Consider the following 19510-nt stretch of genomic DNA (forward strand, 5'->3'; position numbering starts at 1 on the left):
AAAGTCTTGAGAAAGTTGGTGGTTTAATCACTTTCTAAGTCAGATAGTGAGTTCCTTTGGGACTCCTATGAAACAGACTAAGACAAGACCCTTAACGATCTTATCCACTTGCTAAGATCAACTTCCTAAAACTTTATGGACATTGGCAATGATGACATTGGATATCCAGCAAGGCTCTCTCTTCCCAATGGAAAGGGATCGGCCATAGTCAATTCAGTTGACCAAATGGTAAAGAGAAATGCTAAGTCTGTGATAGTCCATGTACCATTATCAAAGATTACATATGTTTATATTGCCAAAGGAAGGGGCATTAGTTACGAAGCTGCCCATTTTACCGAAGGACGGTAAACTCAATAAGTTTGACTTTATTTCAGGTAAAATCCACTATCTAACTGTGCTAAGTTTCTATTCTGAGATGCTTGATACATGATGTGACTGGGTTACATGTTGATGTTTTAAGAATCAAAGAAAAGTAAAGAAACTTAATGAAAGAATATGCTGAATCTGATCGCGTAGATAGATTTCTATCACATAGTTTGAAGATTGGATTCTTGAGCTACTTCTTAGGAGTTATGATATTTTTGCTTAGGAATAGACAACAACAAGTTTTCATATGGATTGTAAGGATAAGTTTTTCCGCAATGTTTTTAAAATAAAAGGAAATTTTCTGATTTTATTTATTTTAAAATATCCTTACAATGACATCTGTGAATTTTTTTTGTTGCTTATAGGATTCCATTAATAGCAAGATTGGAAATATGAAATTGATTCTTTCATTTGTGGTAATGTCTAAATTTACCAAATAAGGAAAGATTCTCATCACCCAAGTTTCAATTAGACCGGAACTTGGAATCATGCAAGTTGGATAGCATGATGAATGAGAACTTTCAAGTATTGGAAAATTAAGACCAACTACTTGTTCACATGGTTGTGTGAGTCAAGTAACAGACTAAGGGATCGAGTACACATTCTTGTGCACTGATGAAGTCCACCACAAAAGATCGAAATGACAATTCGTCATACTTTACTAAAGCTTAGTAAATATGATTATACTTACAAGCTTAAGTGTAACTCTGAGACATTGGAAAAGGTTCCAAAGTATGGCAAAGCGAATAAGAAGAATCAACTTAGGCAGAAAGATAAAAGTTTCTCAAATCTGAAAAGATGGGAGAGTACTTTAGTATCAGTTTTATGATCATCTTAATGATTATGAAACCATAGCACAATTAGTTCTCAAAGGAAATCTTAGTACATTCTTATGACTAAGAAGAGGAACTTGAATTGTTGAAATGGTTAAATCAAGAAGATGAGTCATACTTCGTTCCAAAAACAATTCTTAGAGTCATACTCCGAGATTGTAACTTGAGTGACATGTCTTAGAGAAGGTTTAAAACACTTGTCAAATGTAAGAGTAAAAGTTTTCTAGTCTTGTACATTTGAAATTGGTAAGTTGTGATGTTTTGGATAAAACAAAGACCAACTTAGGCCAATTGTGTGAAGTGTTTGTCTTGATTAGAATCCACACTATCTCTTGAATATCTGACAAGAAAGTCTTATATGTCAAGAGGACAGTGGGAATCTTAAAGGTCTTGAAAATTTCAAGAACTAATCAAGAATAAAACCTGAAGTCCTTCACTAGCACACGACTTGAGGATTATAACCTATCGTGTTGACATATTATGTGCTCATTCTAGTTAAAGTTGGCTTTGCATATGAGTTCTTAGAGTTCTCAATTTGTTGCACAACAACATGGAAGCAATGGCAGGCCCTTGAGCTGCCAGGTGGCAAGAAATTAAGATTGAGTTTAGTTCATATGAGTTTGGATTTGTCATTATCCTTGTCTTGTGACTATGGTTTTGAAAATTCACATGGATGAGAACACATACACCTATAAATCTAAGTGTCATAAGGTTTCTCTCCGATTCATGAAAATGATGGTGAGGAAACACTTTCACTAAGTAGATTTTAGCTAGATAGAAATTGTAATATTTCCATTCTCAAAGTCGTTAGTGGAGCGTGTGTGGTTTACCGGCACACTAACCTGGACTTGTGAGAAGTGGAAAAAAGGTCTGACCATTATGATTACGGCATCTCTCTTCATAATTGTTTAGACACACAAGTGTGCTATCTAACGGAAGGTGTATGATTTTGATAAAGTTTTATCAAAACAATCTAGTATCAGAAATCTGAACTTTCGTAAGAAAGTCAGATGATTTATGAGTACATGTCAAAGCTAGTGGGAGGATAAGTGTTATGCTAATAATCATCATGTTAGTGGGACCATGATAATTATGATAAGTATTGCAAGTTAGCTATGTTAATTATAGAAAACAAAAAGTTTCAATTGGGAAAAAGTTGTTTGCCTATAATTAAGGGAGAGGAAATTATACTTCATCTCAAATCTAAAAGCTTAGATTGAGGTTTTAATCATATTTGGTAAAGAAGATATATGAATGTTATGTTGGAATGGCTCAACATAAGAAAATTCTATATATGGGTCCATTATTTGCGTTCTAAAATTCGATTATGATTACAACATCCCTTTTCATAATCTGAATTATGAGAACTTGCAAATAGAAATAAAAATATTATAGCAAAAGACTGGTTTAGGATCGATTACATGTGTTATATTCATCCTTTCTAAAATTTTCCAAATGCCTGGGGCATTAAGAAGGGAAAAGGTCTAGAATTGGATATGACTAAAAGGATTAAACAATTGTCGAGGACAATATAAGGTTTACCAAAGATTGGTTGCTCAAGGACAGTTGGAAGTATAGTGACAATTCTGGAAGGACCATATTGACATAATCTTTAAGGAGGCAACTCTTGTTCAGAAGTGATAGTCAAAATGGAATCTGGAAATGTTTCAAAGTTAGAAATTATTCAATCTGTGTAAGATTAGGAAACTTAATGCAAGAAGGATGTTTCCAAGGAGCTGATCTCCTTTGGAATACTTTGTAATGCTTTATGTGAAGTCCTTGTGACGTTGTCCATAATCATTACAATAGGATCAATGCATATAAGTTTAGAATCTAACAAATTTCAGTAAATGGTATGAATTTGGAATTCTTGCATTTGCAGTAAGTATTTGGGACTGTGAAAGAGGATCATTGGAGTTATGTTCAATTGATCTAATTCACAAATTGAAGATCATAGACAATCATAGTATGCATACTTGTTGTGGGGCATGACTAGTGTTTAGAAAACATAGTGTACATGCTTGGAGCATGGGACTACTATTGTTTTAAATTCAAGAATAAAGTTGATAGTTGAAATAGTATACAATGAATAAAGTGTAATCATATGGGATAAATAAAAGGTGTTTTATTTATGTTCATAGGTTTTGATACCATATTAGATTCTATTATTATTGTGTTTCATTTTGCATGTTTTGACTTCCAGAATAAACTAGGTTATTCTTCCAGAATAACTAAGTTATTCAAACCATCCACAGTCGGTCATATGTTGGAAGTAGATATGAATCAAGATTGTCCTGGGTGGGCTTGTAGAGGTGTAAGATGTTGGACAAAGGGCTACAACACTCATGAGTGCTCATAAGTTCTGAGTATTGGATTCAACCCGCGCTCATTGGAATCACTTCATGGATTTTATCACGAGTGATCATGAGACGATAATATCTTATATTCTTCAAACCTAGAGATATGAGTTGTTACTATGAGTTGGTAATACATTGATTGCACGAAAACGCATTGGTAACTCGATGTTATAAAACGTGCCTTTGTGTATGATTCAACAAGTAGTAGAACAAGCCACATGAGTCGAAGTTTATCCATTCGTTTTACCTTCGGGATAAAAGCGATATTTGTGGGCCCCTCGATGATTTGATGATGACAAATGGAAGTGCTCGGCCGGGCCAGGACTGATTTGATTTCTTCAACTAGTCAGTCGTCATAAATCGGAAATTGGGAAACAACAAATGGACAGAGAGAATGATTATAATCCATGTCTCAGTCCATATGATATCTAGAAAGGAGGAATATATGATCCCTTATCTAATGGACAATTCATCGACAAAGGTCAGAGTTCATCTACAAGGTTAGAGTTCGACAGAAGCTTTTGAGAGCTACGATTGCCAGTCGGTTCTTGAAGTCATTCACAATAATAGTTTTAGACTTATCCAAGTGGGAGACTGTTGGATTAATGTCTAAGTCCATAACTATTATTGGTAAAACTTGACCCGACTCGGCATGGTCCATTTGGGTTGCATGGCATCATGCACTTGGATAAACTAAATGAGAGAAATAAGACACTTATGGTTATTAATATATTATAAGTTCTAGTATATTAATAATATTAATAAGATTATTTAATTAGTATTGATCAAGAATTAATCTAAGATTAATTAAGTGATCAAAAGAAGACTAATTAAATATATGGGTTGATTGTTTAAATCATCCATACTTATATAGTGGGCTAATGCTCCATGGATTATCTAGTTGGGCTAAAACCCATATGATGCTCCATGGATGCTCCATGGTGTATTTGTACCCATGGATCATGGAAATGAAAGGCCATGTCAATTAGGGTTTACATGGTGTAACCCTAACTATATATGCATCTTCTTCTTGACCAAAATCGGCACTAGTATCATTATAGAGAGGGCTAGCCGATTTTCATGATGTGTAGAATTCTCTCAAGTTATTCCAAGTGCATTTGATGTTGTATGAACCATTTGAGGTGTCACACTTGAGGCACTAGGCACTCAAGCTTCATGAAGACATTTTACATCAAAGAGGTATGTATTCTATCTTGTAATATTCATTGTTTTGTATGCTAGATTAGGATAATACCTTGGATATTCATATTTGTATGTATAATAGAGAAAACATAGATCCAAGGTATTTAGGGTTGCATGTACATTTAGGAGTGTTAGAATGCTCAAAACCCAACAGCCTCGGGGTCTCGTCCTTTGCCGACTGACTGTCAGTAGCAAGTAAAACAATAGGAGCAGAACCCTAAGTTGATCCCTGAGTGAGCTGAGGGCACTCAGCCTTCCGATGGCCGTTCTAGTTTCAGTGAAAGCAAAGTGCAAATCCCTTAGGGTAGTCCTTCGCCATTTGCCCATCTTTGCCACACTTGTAGCAAATCCATGCCCGACATGATCCCTCATGACTCTTGCCTCACTTGCTACAAGTGCGGCCCTTCTCCCCAGCTCTCGTATCAACGGGCTTAGCCCACTTCTTCGATGTATGCAATTGTACTGGTCTTCGATCCCTCCCCTGAGACTCTCCCTCCTCCCTAGCCTATAACTCTAGCTCGATCTCCCTCCTCCTGGCATTGGTATGAAGCTCAGCCAATGTCTGGTATGAAAAGTGCGCCATGAATTCCTGTATATCTCTCCTCAATATGCTCAAATACCGGCTCACACGTGCCTGCTCAGTAGATACATGCTCAGGGAAACACAAGGCCCTCTCATGAAACATCCTCATGATCTCGGTCAAATTTTATGTCTTATGCTTGAGAGACAAAAGCTCTTGGGCTAATCGTTCCCTCTCCACCTAGGGAACATACTCATCTCGGAACAACCATGTAAACCTCTCCCATGTCACTGCAGCATGATTTGCAAGAGTAAAGCTAGCAGTCAAAAACTTCCACCAGTCCTTCGCTCCCAAGCGAAGCTGGTTCAACGCAAACCGAACTCTCAAATGCTCTGGGCATGAACACATGTAGAAACACCCCTCAATGTCGGAGATCCATATCATGGTCGCAATTGGATCCTATGTCTCATCAAACTTTGGTGGCTTCGTGTTGTTAAACTCACGAAGCAACAACAAGTCACCTCCATGCGGCCTAGCAGCAGCAACGTCTGTGTTGGCTACAACAACATATCGCTCATCGAATGTCTCAATCAACGTTGTCTTAATAGACCCAAACATCTTCGGCATAGCCTCCCTAATGGATACAGCCACCTCGTCCGCAATGATCCTGTAGATCTCCTCATCATTGGTCCCACTGCTCCCCGGGTTGTGGCGTGTACCCACCATAATGTCTCTGAAACACAACACGAAAATCACTAGAGACTAGCTGAATCATACACACGCTCGATTACTCGTCCCTACATGCTCCTTAGCATCATAAGGAATTTTACTTGGGTCGCATACAGATCCAGTGCTTTTAGTTGTACTGGCCCAATACAACATTCCACACTAACCTATAGTCACCCCAAGTCCTCCTCCTAGGATCATAATTCTCAAGTACTTTATCACTCACAAATATCAGACTACTCTCTAAGTAGGCTGCTCATATGCTTATCTAGGTATCTCCCCTAGATTATCCCTGACTCAAAATATTTTCTAAGAGATTCCTGCTAGATACTACTACTCATCACATACTCAGGGAAAATAACAGATAACATCGATCAACATCATCTCCTATCCTAAGGCATCACAAATCAAGTAACTCTATCCCTAAATTATGAAATACCTAGCCTATCCTCTAGCATGGATTCCTAATATCTCATAATATAAACAAATAACGGTATTTTGGGAAATCACTGTTCGGGCTCTGTCTGATTGTACACGCCGTTTCATCTCATTTTCTCTTGAAAACTCTTACTCGTTTTTGAAAAAGCATTTCTTTTTAAATTTTTTTCTCAAATCCTCAGTTTGAGTTCAGACATACCCGAAGGTACATCCGAATCCCTCAAGGCAAGGCTCTGATACCAACTTATAACACCGTAAATTTTCAAACATTTTTTTTGTTTTTAAAACTACATAATTCTCAACAATAAATTTCAAAAACCACACTGGTTATATTGTCAAAAACACAATCCGTAAATATTTGAATAAAAATCCAGGATCCTCAAAAACATAACTCCATCTTGTGTGTACAATGAAGCCGGCGCCTTCCCGCGATCCTAGGAAGTACCTGAAACACATATCACATAACACGGTAAGCACGAAGCTTAGTGAGTTTCCCAAAATACCACACACATCTCATTAGCCTCTCATGGAAATATCTCGGTAAAGACCCTCCAGTCAATGTGTCTCAGTGGAGATCCTCTGGTCCCATAACTGGGGTTGGACTCTCCGGTCTTAACTCGATAAATCTCAAAATAAGACACAACATAAATCAGAAAGACATAATGCAGGATATCACATAACTCAATATAATCATACAAGACCCTCCGGTTGCACAATATTTCCACTCAAGGTAAGTATATTAAGAAGACTCACCTCGTAACTTGTAAGTAAGCAACTAAACCTCGTACCCCTCGAACTTTCTAATCCCCGCCTACATGTCATAATCATCTCTAATTAACACTTATAACCACAACTCTAAATAAATTAAGTTAACCTCTCTCTCTAACTCTTGGAATGGGTAAAAGACCATTTTACCCCTCCATGGTCTCCATAATCCATGTCTTGACCAAACCTTAAAAGTCAAAAGAAGTCGACACTTGAGTCAACATTCCATGTTGACCTAACCCGTTGAGTGTATCTATGCGAGTCGTCGAGTTCCTTCGTTTTCTTATAATTATCGTGAAAGTCCAACTCAACTCGTCGAGTTGTCTCATCAACTCGCCGAGTTGTAACGCGTCCAGACTCATCGGGGTCGTGTCCCTCTAGACCAATTCTCATTCAAACGATTCTAAGCAGAAATATTGTCCCAAAATCTAGATCTAGCCTCCCAAGGCTGAAATACCACATAAAGCTGCAAGCTTTACGTCCATCGATGGCATCTAGGGCTCGAAATGCCAAAACAAGCTCTATATTGAGTTTAATGCATAACAACTTGCCACCAGCTTGATCAAGCTTGGATCTTTGGGCTCAAGGGACAACATATGGTCCAAATCTGAAATTGCAACTCCATGGCAAGCTCATAACACTCTAGAACTCAAAGAAGGATGGGAAAAGGCTCTAAACTCCCTATAAACGAGATCTAACCAAACAATGAGCAAGATGGTGACTTTTTATATTTAAGCAAAAGCTAAGAATGAATGCGCACCGAATCCAAAACCTCCCTCTCGTCCCAAGCCTTTTGCTCCTCAACTATCCTCAAAAAAATGCAGTAAAACACACAATATTAGCCTCTCTGTAACATCCCGAAATTTAGGTGCATCTCTTAAACCCTTCTTCTTTACCAAGTTGTCAAGTTTAGCCCATAAAAGAAAGTTATGGCAAATGAGTACGTTGGGCGTACTGAAGAGTACGTTGCGCGTACTCATGCGCTTATTTTGGACGCAGACTCGATTAGGTATGCTGGGCGTACCAAGGTTACGTCGGGCTTAACCGGCCCAAATGCAAAACCCTAAATGTGACTTGAGGACTATAAAAGGAATGATATGGTCTTTACCTCAGCCACCATTTTTAGAGAGAGAAACCCTAAGAGAGCAATATCATCGTTCAAAACTTGTGTGTGTGTTTTTAAGTTAGAAAGTTCCTTTGTGTGATAGCGAAGAAGAAGAGGTGGCTCTTGTGGAGGCTAGAAGTTGGAGTGCAAGCTTGGATCTGAGTTCTACAGAGGGCGGAGCTTCACTTGGAGGTAAAAAGCTCAAAGCTTCCCTTATCATTTTTTATTTGTGCTTAATGAACCAACTTTTAGGGTTTTTGGTCCCAAGATGGAGATTTATGAGTAGATGGTCTCCATAAGCTTAGATCTGCCCTGTTTCAGTTTTATATGTGTTATGAATTCATAAAAATCCATTCTTGGACGTTAAGATTAGGTCATGCATGAGATTAGGGATTAATGGGAAAAAAGGATATGTGTTTGAAGTGGTTGGTGACCTTTATAGCCATGGAAAGGCTTAAAGGTTTCAACTTTATGACTTAAGAGATAGTGGAGAGCTTAGATCTGAAATATGATGCTAGGTATTAAGCTATTCAGACCAAAAATGAAGAAAGTATGAAACTGGGACTTACATTACGCGTAATCCCAGTACGCGCCGCGTAGGGGGTCGAGTTCCCCAATCCTGGATGATCACGGAGTACGCCCCGCGTACAGATCTGGTACACGCCACGTACCACCCTTCAGTTAACTTTCGTTGACTTTTAGGGTTTGGTCAACTTTTGGACTTTTGGACTATTGAGGGGTAAAATTGTCTTTTACCCTTATGAGAGGACATAGGAAGGGGTTAGTCTAGACTTGAGAGTCGTTAATGATTTGAGATAATTACTTTATGTGATTAGGCGGGGCTAGGTCGTTGTTTCGAGATTCAGGGATATCGAGCACATGAATTACTAGACATCATACGAGGTGAGTCTTCTCACTATACTTTACATAGAGTGGTAATATATGTGACCGGAAGGTCTTATGTGCTATGAGGACTAGGTGATGTATGTTGTTACTTGATATGTATGTGCTATGTTATGTTATGAGTAGTATGCTATGGACCAGAAGGTCATGATGATATGGACCGGAAGGTCAAGATGATGTGAACCGGAAGGTTGCTACGGGTAGGACCAGAAGGTCTACCAGTATTGTGGGACGGAAGTCCCTTGAGACACATTGACCGGAAGGTCTTATAGAGTTATAGCCTTGAGTGGCGTATGTGCGTATGTGGTATTTTGGGGAACTCACTAAGCATTTATGCTTACCGTTTTATGTGAAATGTGTTTCAGGTACCATCGAGGATCGCGGGAAGGCGCATGCATGATTTGTACGCACTGGTGGAGCTTTATGTATTTGCGATTCTGGGATTGTGTATTTGATAACATATGATACAATGAGTTTTGAATTTCTTTTATGAAAGTTTAATATGATTGGAAATGAAAAATTGTTTTGAAAAATTCACGTCGTTACAAGTTGGTATCAAAGCCTTGGTATGAGGGATTCAGATGCACCTTCGGGGGTATCTGAACTCAAGCTGAGGATTTGAGAAACTTTTTTCATAAAAGAAACAATTTTTCTAAAAAGTAACATAATTTGAGAAAAGCAGAAAGAAGTAGTGTGTACGATCAGTCAGCGCCCGAATGGGGATTTCCCAAAATACCCTTACATTATGTGTTATGAGATATGGTATGATATGCTATGTATGCTAGAGTAGGCTAGGTATTCATATTAGGACTAGAGTGGCCTGATTTGTGATGCCTTAGCCTAGGAGATTTCTGCTGCTATGAGATACTTCGAGAATAAGTAAGTAGCAGTGAGGAGCTTATGAGTGATCTACCGGAAGGTAGCCTATGCTTAGTAGGATATAGAGTACTTGTGATTTGGGATCCTAAGAGGAGGACTTAGGGTGAATGTTGATGCGGTGAGGAAGGTAGTATAGGGCCCATACTATTGGAAACACCAGATCAGTACGCAGTCTAAGTAAGAATCCTTAGGGTACTAGGGATCATCGTTGGGACACGCCACAGACCAGAGACTAGCGGCGTGAGTGACGAGGGGCTTCGTCAAATGATCCACGATGAGGTGGTTGCGGCTATCCGCACAGAGATACTGGAGATGTTTGGGTCTATTAAGACCACTCTGATTGAGACTTTTGATGAGAGATACGTTGCGGTTACTAAGGCTGTAGCCACTATAGCTACTGCAGGTGTTGCTGATGCTAGACCTCAAGGGACTGACTCGTTGCTATCCCGGGAGTTCAACGACACGAAGCCACCAGAGTGTTAAGGAATGCAGGATCCGATTGTTTTGATGAGAAGGATTTCTGTAATAGAGGGATGCTTCTACACCTGCTCGTGTCCGGAGCATCTGAGGGTACGATTCACGCTGAACCAGCTTTGCTTGGGAGCGAAGGATTGGTGGAAGTTTTTGACAACAAACTTCACTCTTGTAGAGATTTCAGAGGTGATCTGGGAGAGGTTCACCACCCAGTTCAGAGACGAGTATGTTCCTCCGGTGGAGAGGGAACGGTTGGCACACGAGTTCTTGTCCCTCAAGCAGTGGATGGAGTCTGTAACTGTGATTACACGGATGTTTCACGAGAGGGCGTTGTTTTGCCCTGAGCACGTGCGTTCTAAGCATGCACGTATGAGTCGATATGTGAGCATTCTGAGGAGGGACATTCGTGATTTTGTGGCGAACTCGACGTACCGAACATTTTCCGAGCTCCAGGAAAATGCTCGGAAGAGGGAGATCGATTTGGAGACTCAGGCCAGGGAGGTGGCTGAGTCTTAGAGGAGGGACAGGTGACCAAAACAGGAACAGTCGGCAGCCAAGCGGGCTATGCCCGCCGATACGAGATCTGGAGGCCAGAAGGGCCGCACTTGTGGGAAATGTGGCAAGGGACATGATGGAGTTTGTCGATCAGGTGCTTGCTACAAATGTGGAAAGGAGGGGCATACAACCAAGGACTATCCCAAGGGATTTATTGTTTGCTTTCATTGCATCCAGACGGGTCACCGGAGGATCAAGTGCCCACAATTGTCGCAGGGATCAACGCAGCGATCTGCCCCTACTGCTGCACGAGCTACTGAGGTTCGGCCAGTGAAGGCCAATGTACCGAAGGCTAGCAGGAGAGCCTTCTAGTTGACAGCGGAGGAGGTCCGCACAGCGCCCGATGTCGTGGCTGGTATGTATTCTTTCATTTATTTATGCTGAGTTTGAGATATTGCGCTTATATTATGGTATGTGTAGGTACTTTTCTTGTGAGTTTTGTACCTGCTTTGGTGTTATTTGACTTGGGTGCGAGTCGATATTTCGTGTCTTTAGCATTTAGTCAGCACATCAGTGTCCGGTGAGAGGCGTTGAGTCGACCTCTACGAGTTTCTATAGCTGACGAGCGAGCAGTTTATGCTATGGATGTGATTCGAGGATGCATACTCGAGAAATTCGGTGTTGAGTTCCCATTTGATTTGGTCTAATTGTGATGGGGAATGTCTGTGTCATTGTGACATGGATTGGTTGAGCCGAGTTGGAGCTGTTATAGACTGCGAGCGCCAGTTGGTGATGAGACGAGACCCTAGTGGGGGAGTACTTATGGTGTACGGCAAGGGTACCCGTTTTGGGTCGGCGTTTTGTTCGGATGCTAGAGCGAGACAGAGCCTACAGCAGGGTTGTATCGGGTTTGTGGCCTATGTGATGGATACACGAGTGGCCGCAGAAAGGCCGAGTTCGGTTGGTGATGTACCGATAGTGCGTGAGTTCCAGGATGTTTTCCCCGAGGAGTTGCCGGGTGTGCCTCCCGAGAGGCAGGTGGAGTTTCGCATCGATTTGGTTCCTGGAGCGGCGCCTATCGCCAAGGCGCCCAATCACCTTGCGCCACTAGAGATGCAGGAGTTATCCTCACAGCTTCAGGAGCTGTTGGGGAAAGGATTTATCAGGCCTAGTAGCTCGCCTTGTGGAGCACCGATCCTTTTTTCAAGAAAAAGGATGGTTCACACCGGATGTGCATTGATTACCGGGAGTTGAACAAGTTGACGGTCAAGAACCGCAATCCACTACCGAGGATCGATGATCTGTTCGATCAGTTGCAGGGAGCATCTTGGTTCTCCAAGATAGAATTAAGGTCTAGATATCACCAAATGAGCGTGCGTGATGAGGATATCCATAAGACGGCATTTAGGACTCGTTATGGGCACTACGAGTTTATGGTGATGCCTTTTTGGCTCACCAATGCACCAACAACGTTCATGGATCTCATGAACAAAGTATGTAGACCGATGTTGGATAGATCGGTGATTATGTGCATCGACGATATTCTGGTGTATTCGAGATCTAGAGAGCAACATGAGGAACATCTGAGAGAGATTCTCAGAGTTTTGAGATCGGAGAGCTTTATGCCAAATTCTCCAAATGCGAGTTCTGATTACGAGAGCTCTAGTTCTTAGGGTATTTTGTCAATCAGAATGGGATATTGGTCGATCTGGCCAAGATTGAGGTTGTGATGAGTTGGGAGGTGACGAGTGTAGAACCTGGTTCCTGGTATGTATTTTAATCTAAGTATTTTTTTCATTTTTAGCTGGGACTCAACGAGTTGTAGGCCCGACTCGCCAAGTAGAGACGGGATATAAAGGACGTTTAAGTTGGCGACTCGACGAGCCCACATTCTGGACTCGGTGAGTCCGCCATTCTGGAGGAAACCCTAATTTCAAGGGTTTGCACCCTATTTAAACCCCCTTTATGCGCCCCAAGCTCGCCCCCTTCACCCTCCGAGCATCCTTTACCAAATCCTAACCCTCATCTTTGTGATTTGAGTGTTTGTGTGCTTTTCCTTGAAGTTTGAAGAAGAGAAGGAAGGATTGACCAAGGAGAAGGAGAAGAGCAAGGATCTAGAACTCAAGCCAGAGTCCATTGAGGTATATTTCAGATCTTTTTTATTGCCATGATGATTTTCTATTAGAAACCCCATTTACGCCATCTTTACCCATTTCCTAGCTTGATTGTAATATAGAGATCATATTAAGTGGAATGGCCTATGAATCTAGCTAGGTTTGAGCTTCAAGAGCCCAGATCTATTGCCTTTATGGAGCCATATTGCATGAAAACCCTAGATCTACTCTTTTAGTGTGATTTGAGCCTTAAAACCTTCATTGGTGTTTATCGACACGTAAAGTTGGAAACTTAACGTGATAATTGAACCCTAAGAACCCAGATCTTTGGATTGAATGCACTGGATTCAAGCAGAATCGAGTATATAGTTATTGCATGCATGGGACTCGGTGAGTCATTCTTCAGACTCGCCGAGTCGAGTCATGAGTCCCCGATTATTCCCTTTTGAGTTATACCAAGTGGGATCAATGAGCTATAAGTGGACTCAGTGAGTCGGAAGCCAGACTCAGTAATAGAGGGACTCGGCGAGTCAATGCCCTGACTCGGCGAGTCCAAGGCAATTTTCTTGCCTCTAGAACAGACTCGATGAGTTGTTCATACAACTCGGCGAGTCAAAGACCAGAGTGTTCTTCGGATGAAGATGAACTCGACGAGTTGTTCATACAACTCGGCGAGTCGAATGAAGGACTATTGGATATCTGTATAGAAGGAGAATTCATCAAGTCAGTTCCTAACTCGACGAGTAGGGACGGGAGTGAGGACAACCGACAGGATTGGAACTCGATGAGTTAGTGAGCCAACTCGGCGAGTCAGGTCAACTGGAAGTTGACTTTGACTTTCACTTTTGACTTGGTCAGGGGTAAAATGGTCATTTTACCCTAAGGACAGTTAGCAGTGTTTGATTGAGTGTTTCGTGGGAATTACAGCCGGAGGATTTTCGGAGCAGCAGCAGCAGACAGGCAGTTCTCGCGCAGATCAACAGCTACTTCGAGGTGAGTTATCTTCCAGTAGCGGTGGGTCTACGGCCACAATGCCGGCCCACCGGTAGGAGTTGTATGTTAGATGATTAACTTTGTGATATTCATCTAGGTATGTGAATACCTGATGTGTTCATGTGCTAGTACGTTCTAATGTTATGTGATAGTGGTACTAGGGGTGAAATAGTCCCCGGTTACCGGTCGATAGGACCGAAGGGGTAGTTTAGTACCCAACCATGCTAGCCAGATTATGATATATGTGATATGATATTATGTGGTAGTAGTAGGGGGTGAACTAGTCCCCGGTTACCGGTCGACAGGACCGAAGGGGTAGGCCAGCACCCACATATGCTAGGCAGTATGTGAGTTATGTTTATATGCTACGGTTTTATATGGTAGGACTAATAGTCCCCAGTATCCGGTCGAGAGGACCGAAGGGGAGACCAGCACCCAGATATGCTAGTCAGTATCCGGTCGAGAGGACCGAAGGGGAGTCCACCACCCAGATATGCTAGGCAGTATCCGGTCGAGAGGACCGAAGGGGTAGATCGGGCACCCAGATATGCCTGAAAATATGTACATGTTATGTGATTATATGGTATGTGGTATTTTGGGGGAACTCACTAAGCTCCGTGCTTATAGTTTTCAGTTTTTGTTTTAGTTACCTCTTCTTCGAAGGGGAAGGAGCTGGCGCGGTAGCTGCACATCATGCACACACCCTATTTTCCACCTTCCTAGATTGTTCTGGGATTTGTACTCTGAATTTTGGATGATTTCGTATTTTGGTTTTCAAACACGATGTATGAATGTGAAATGATTTGATCAGACAATGTTTTATTTACAAATGTTTTCCAAAGTATTGATTTAAAAATGAAATTTTTGGCCTGTATTTTTGGGGATGTTACAAGTTGGTATCAGAGCCCTGGTTTGAGGGATTCAGACACACCTTCAGGGGTGTCTGGACTCAAATCGAGGAATTAAAAGATTTTATAAGAAAAAGGATTTTCTAAAGAAGAAGACAGAAGAGTTTTTTAGAAAGAACAAGTGTGTGATGTGCGCGACCGGCCGAGCTCAAGTAAGTATTCCCCAAAGTACCCATATAATGTTATGTCATGTTTATCAGTTCAGTAGAACAGCATGCTAGTATAAGACTAAGGATCTAGGAGTGATGCCTTATGTGCCTGATTTATGTGCTTCAGCTTATGTGAATTGCATGCTAGTATTGAGTAGACAGAAGTAGGATAGACTGTTTAGGTTATGTCTGATAGTATGAGCTTAGCATTGTACGCTAGTGCAGTTTCTCACTATGAGAACAAATTTGCTTGAGTAGTTTTCCTGCATCCGAATGCTGCTTGCTTTGTGCTTTGTGGGACTCTGAGTGATGGTAGTTAGCCATTAGGTGAATACGTCACGTCACATGTGGTCAGGGTTGAATAATCTCAGAGTGCTAGATTTGGCCGTATTGCATAGCTCTTGTCTAAGTCTAACCGTTGTAGGGACGAGTCTGTTACTCGAAGGATTATTTGAGCCTCACCACATGTGACGGTATTCAGGTAATGGCTAATTGGCATTACAAGGAGGCCTTCAGCAGCTGAGGACCGGTTTGGGTGGGGTCAGAGATTTTCCTTAGGGCAAGCCTAGAATGGGAATAACAGAGAACCAGCAATAGTGAAAGGGACTTGGTGGAGTCAAGGCAAACCTTGAGGAAGGTAGGGATAGATGTGGAAGGTAGTATGGGCCCATATTACTGAAAGCAGAGGATTCGTACCCAAATTAAGCGAGGCTGCGACAAGACTAGGGAACTTGTAGTGGATGTGATCCCTCTAGAGGTATCGGTATCCCTAACGGTTGGTATTATGTTTTACAGAATGGTGGTACTACGACAGAGGCCAGTAGTTGGCAGTTCAGGAGAGGGATCATGTTCGGGATCAGGTTCCGCACCAGTAGATGAGAAGCTACGCGAGTTCATCGTGTCAGAGATCACTAGAGGCATCCTTGAGTCGACACCCATCATCTTCGGGTCGATCAAGGAAGGGATAGTTGAGCTGATGGAGGATCGCCTCAGGGCGTTCAGGAGTGACATGGCATCTGGCTAGTCAGGATCTCGCACACTGTCCTTTAAGGACTTCAGGGGCAGTGGTGCGCCGTATTTTCATGGGGTGAAGGACCTCATAGCTATCAGACGATGGATTGTAGACATCGAGTCTACACAGTTGACTAGCTTCTGCCCCGAGGGGTCGAAGGTGAGGTTTGCAGCAGGGTGTTTGAGAGACAGAGCTAGAGACTAGTGGGAGTTTGTTGGTGACTCATTGGGAGCCTCGGCTATTGAGGCTATGACATGGCCAGACGTTGTGACCCGGTTTCGAGCGGAGTTTACCCCTGCGGTGGAGCTCTAGCAGTTAGCTAGAGAGTTTCTGAATATGAGGCAGATGACGAAGACTGTGGTGGAGATCACCGCCAAGTTCCGGGAGAGGGCGTTGTTGGTGCCCCAGTACGCGGGTGACGGGGATATGAGGAGGACCTGCTATCATGACATGCTACGAGCTGAGATTCCGGAGCATGTCAGTTTTTCCGCTTGCCCTACTATGGAGTCCATGATTGCCAGGGCAAGGGAAAGGGAGATCGACCTGGAGCACATCTGGAAAAGGAAGGCAGAGGAGGGGCAGGTTACGGGGGCTTCGGGGAAGAAGCCCAAGGGACCAGACGCAGGGCCGAAAGGCCAACAGGGGCGAGGCCGCTGCAGGAAATGTGGCAAGATGCACGAGGGAGCATGCAAGTTGGGATCGTCAGGCTGCTATGAGTTCGGCAAGATGGGGCACTTCAGCAGGGATTGTACCGCCCCTGCACCTATGATACAGACGTCAGAATTGTTGTGTTTCCAACACAATATTCTACAACTCGGGAGAGGGATGCCGTAACCCAAATTGCAGAACATTTGAAGGTAAGTGAATGACAAGTCACTAATTTTCCACCATGAAAAACGAAAAACCGATTAAGTTTTAAATTCTTTGAAAAACCCTAGATTCTTTGAGATTCATTGAACTTTTCAATGGCATGTTTAAATCTCGATATGCCCCTCTAGTTTGTGACTGGGATGCCGAGGATCACAAAGCGGGTGTGAATAACCATGCAAATCTACATGGTGCCCCCACATGTTACAGTCACCTATTCGATGTGCCGGTTAACCACACACGCTCCACCGAACTATGACAAACATTGAGTCACCCTTTGCTACCTTTGCTTAGAACCATTTAGTGTGCCGGTTAACCACACACGCTCCACTAACATCTTCGCAAGGGCACAAAGTGTAATTTCATGGAATTGCATCAATTCACTTTTGCCTAAAGTAACTAAGATTGGGAATTTTATGAAAGCATTTAGTTACTTTTGTACTTCATTATACTTGTAATGGAAGGCTTCTGTCCTATCCAACCCATTCGGCTAACGACCCTCTACTAGTCAAGAGTGCGGTGGGTAAGAGTGGATACCCATTCACTCTCCATTTTATAGGCAATTTCCTTAAACACCCCTTATAGACCAGCTTCGTGAATGAGGCCTACTAACGGTAAGACTGACTTTTACTCATATATATATATATATATATATATATATATATATATAATGTTAGACTTTTAATGTTATATATAGTATAGGGTGTATTTTACACTTTTAAAATACTATGACGTCAAATTTAATAATTATACTTTTAATTCAATTAAATTGCAAACCAAAACTTTTATGGATTTATTAAATCTCTTTTAGTTATACACTTTAATTAATTAATGAAACCATAAGGGTGTAATTTGAACTTTTCAAAACAATACTAGGGTTTTAGAATTTAACATTCCTAAATTAACTTTTAATGAACTTTTAAATTCAAAAAACTTGAGGACAAGTTTTGAAACATTTCAAAACATTAGGGTTTAGAATTTAAATATTTCAAAATTAAACCTTTTAATCAAAATTTAAATTCCAAAACTTGAGGGCAAGTCTTGAAACTTTTCAAAATACAAGGATCAAATAGAAAATAACTTAAATTAAACAATTAATCTAATTATTATCTAATTTGACCTAAAATCAATTTCTTGCAAGATAAGTCACCCAATTAATACAAATAATCAAACTTTAATCAAATAAGGAAGTTATTATCTAATCAATTGGTAATTATCTTTTGTTTAATCAAGGATACACTCAAAATATGATTAAAATTCGAATTTTAATGACCCAAAACAGTTAAGGCAAGTATCCATGACCAAAACAGCAAGAAATCCCGAAACTGCCTCCTTCTGACGCTCGAACTCGCCGAGTTCCTCTATGGACTCGCCGAGTAGGAGCCAACTCGCCGAGTTCAGCAGTCAGAAAGCCAAATTTTCGATTTTGCAACAAGAATGAACATGCAAGGCATCAATACAATAGAAACCAATCAAGGCTCTGATACCACTGATGGGTTTTAGCAATAAGAACATCCTATGTGCTCATGCAACCCTAATGCTTGGATCTAGCTTTCTCTATTGTACATGCAATTCATCCAAGACTTTAAACCCTAGTTCTAGCATACAATTAATCATATTAACATGTGAAAGGGTTTTAGATCTTACCTTGATTGTTATGTAGCAATAATGTAGGGTCCGCTGGGTGTTGCGTCTTGGGCTCGTTCTTTAGTCCAATTTTGTTTCCGGATTGGGCCTGTCCATCCGTGAGTTATATTCTAGGGTTTAGTATTTATTGATGCTTGCATGCATCTTAGTACGTAAGATTTGAAGTCGATCATTCATAGATATTATTTTATTGTTTGTAACCCTAGTAGCCTCTACAGCGGAAGTTCTTTGTCGAGCTCTGCTGAGGCTTGAATCTATTGAATCATTCGACATATTTTGATTCACTCTTGTGCTTGATATTTCTGTTTTATGTTTTCGTGATTAACCTGTTTAAAGATCTAAACGATCAAGAGTTATTCAACTCATCAATTGGTATCAGAGCAGGAGACTGTGTAATTCATACACATCTCTTCTGTGAAAGAAGTGATTAGGGTTAATTCCGCAATCATTGATATTTATTGATCTGTCACTCATAATTGACGTATCTCATTAATTATTCATCTTGCCCTAATATTATGTATTACAAAGTCTGATCTTATAACAGGTTACACGATCAAGCATGGACGATTCTCAATCAAATCCCATCAACATCTCTATCAGCATCGGATCAACCAACAAGATTCCAATTCTCTATACTCAAGACTATGAAGTATGGACGCACCACTTTGATGATTACGTTATTGGATCTGAAGATAACGGGTATCTGATATGGGAAGCTATCACTTCTGGCCCATTCGCTCATTCAAGCACGTCCAG

The sequence above is a fragment of the Lactuca sativa genome, chromosome 1 (genome assembly GCF_002870075.4).
Source record: "Lactuca sativa cultivar Salinas chromosome 1, Lsat_Salinas_v11, whole genome shotgun sequence".
Classification (NCBI taxonomy): domain Eukaryota; kingdom Viridiplantae; phylum Streptophyta; class Magnoliopsida; order Asterales; family Asteraceae; genus Lactuca; species Lactuca sativa.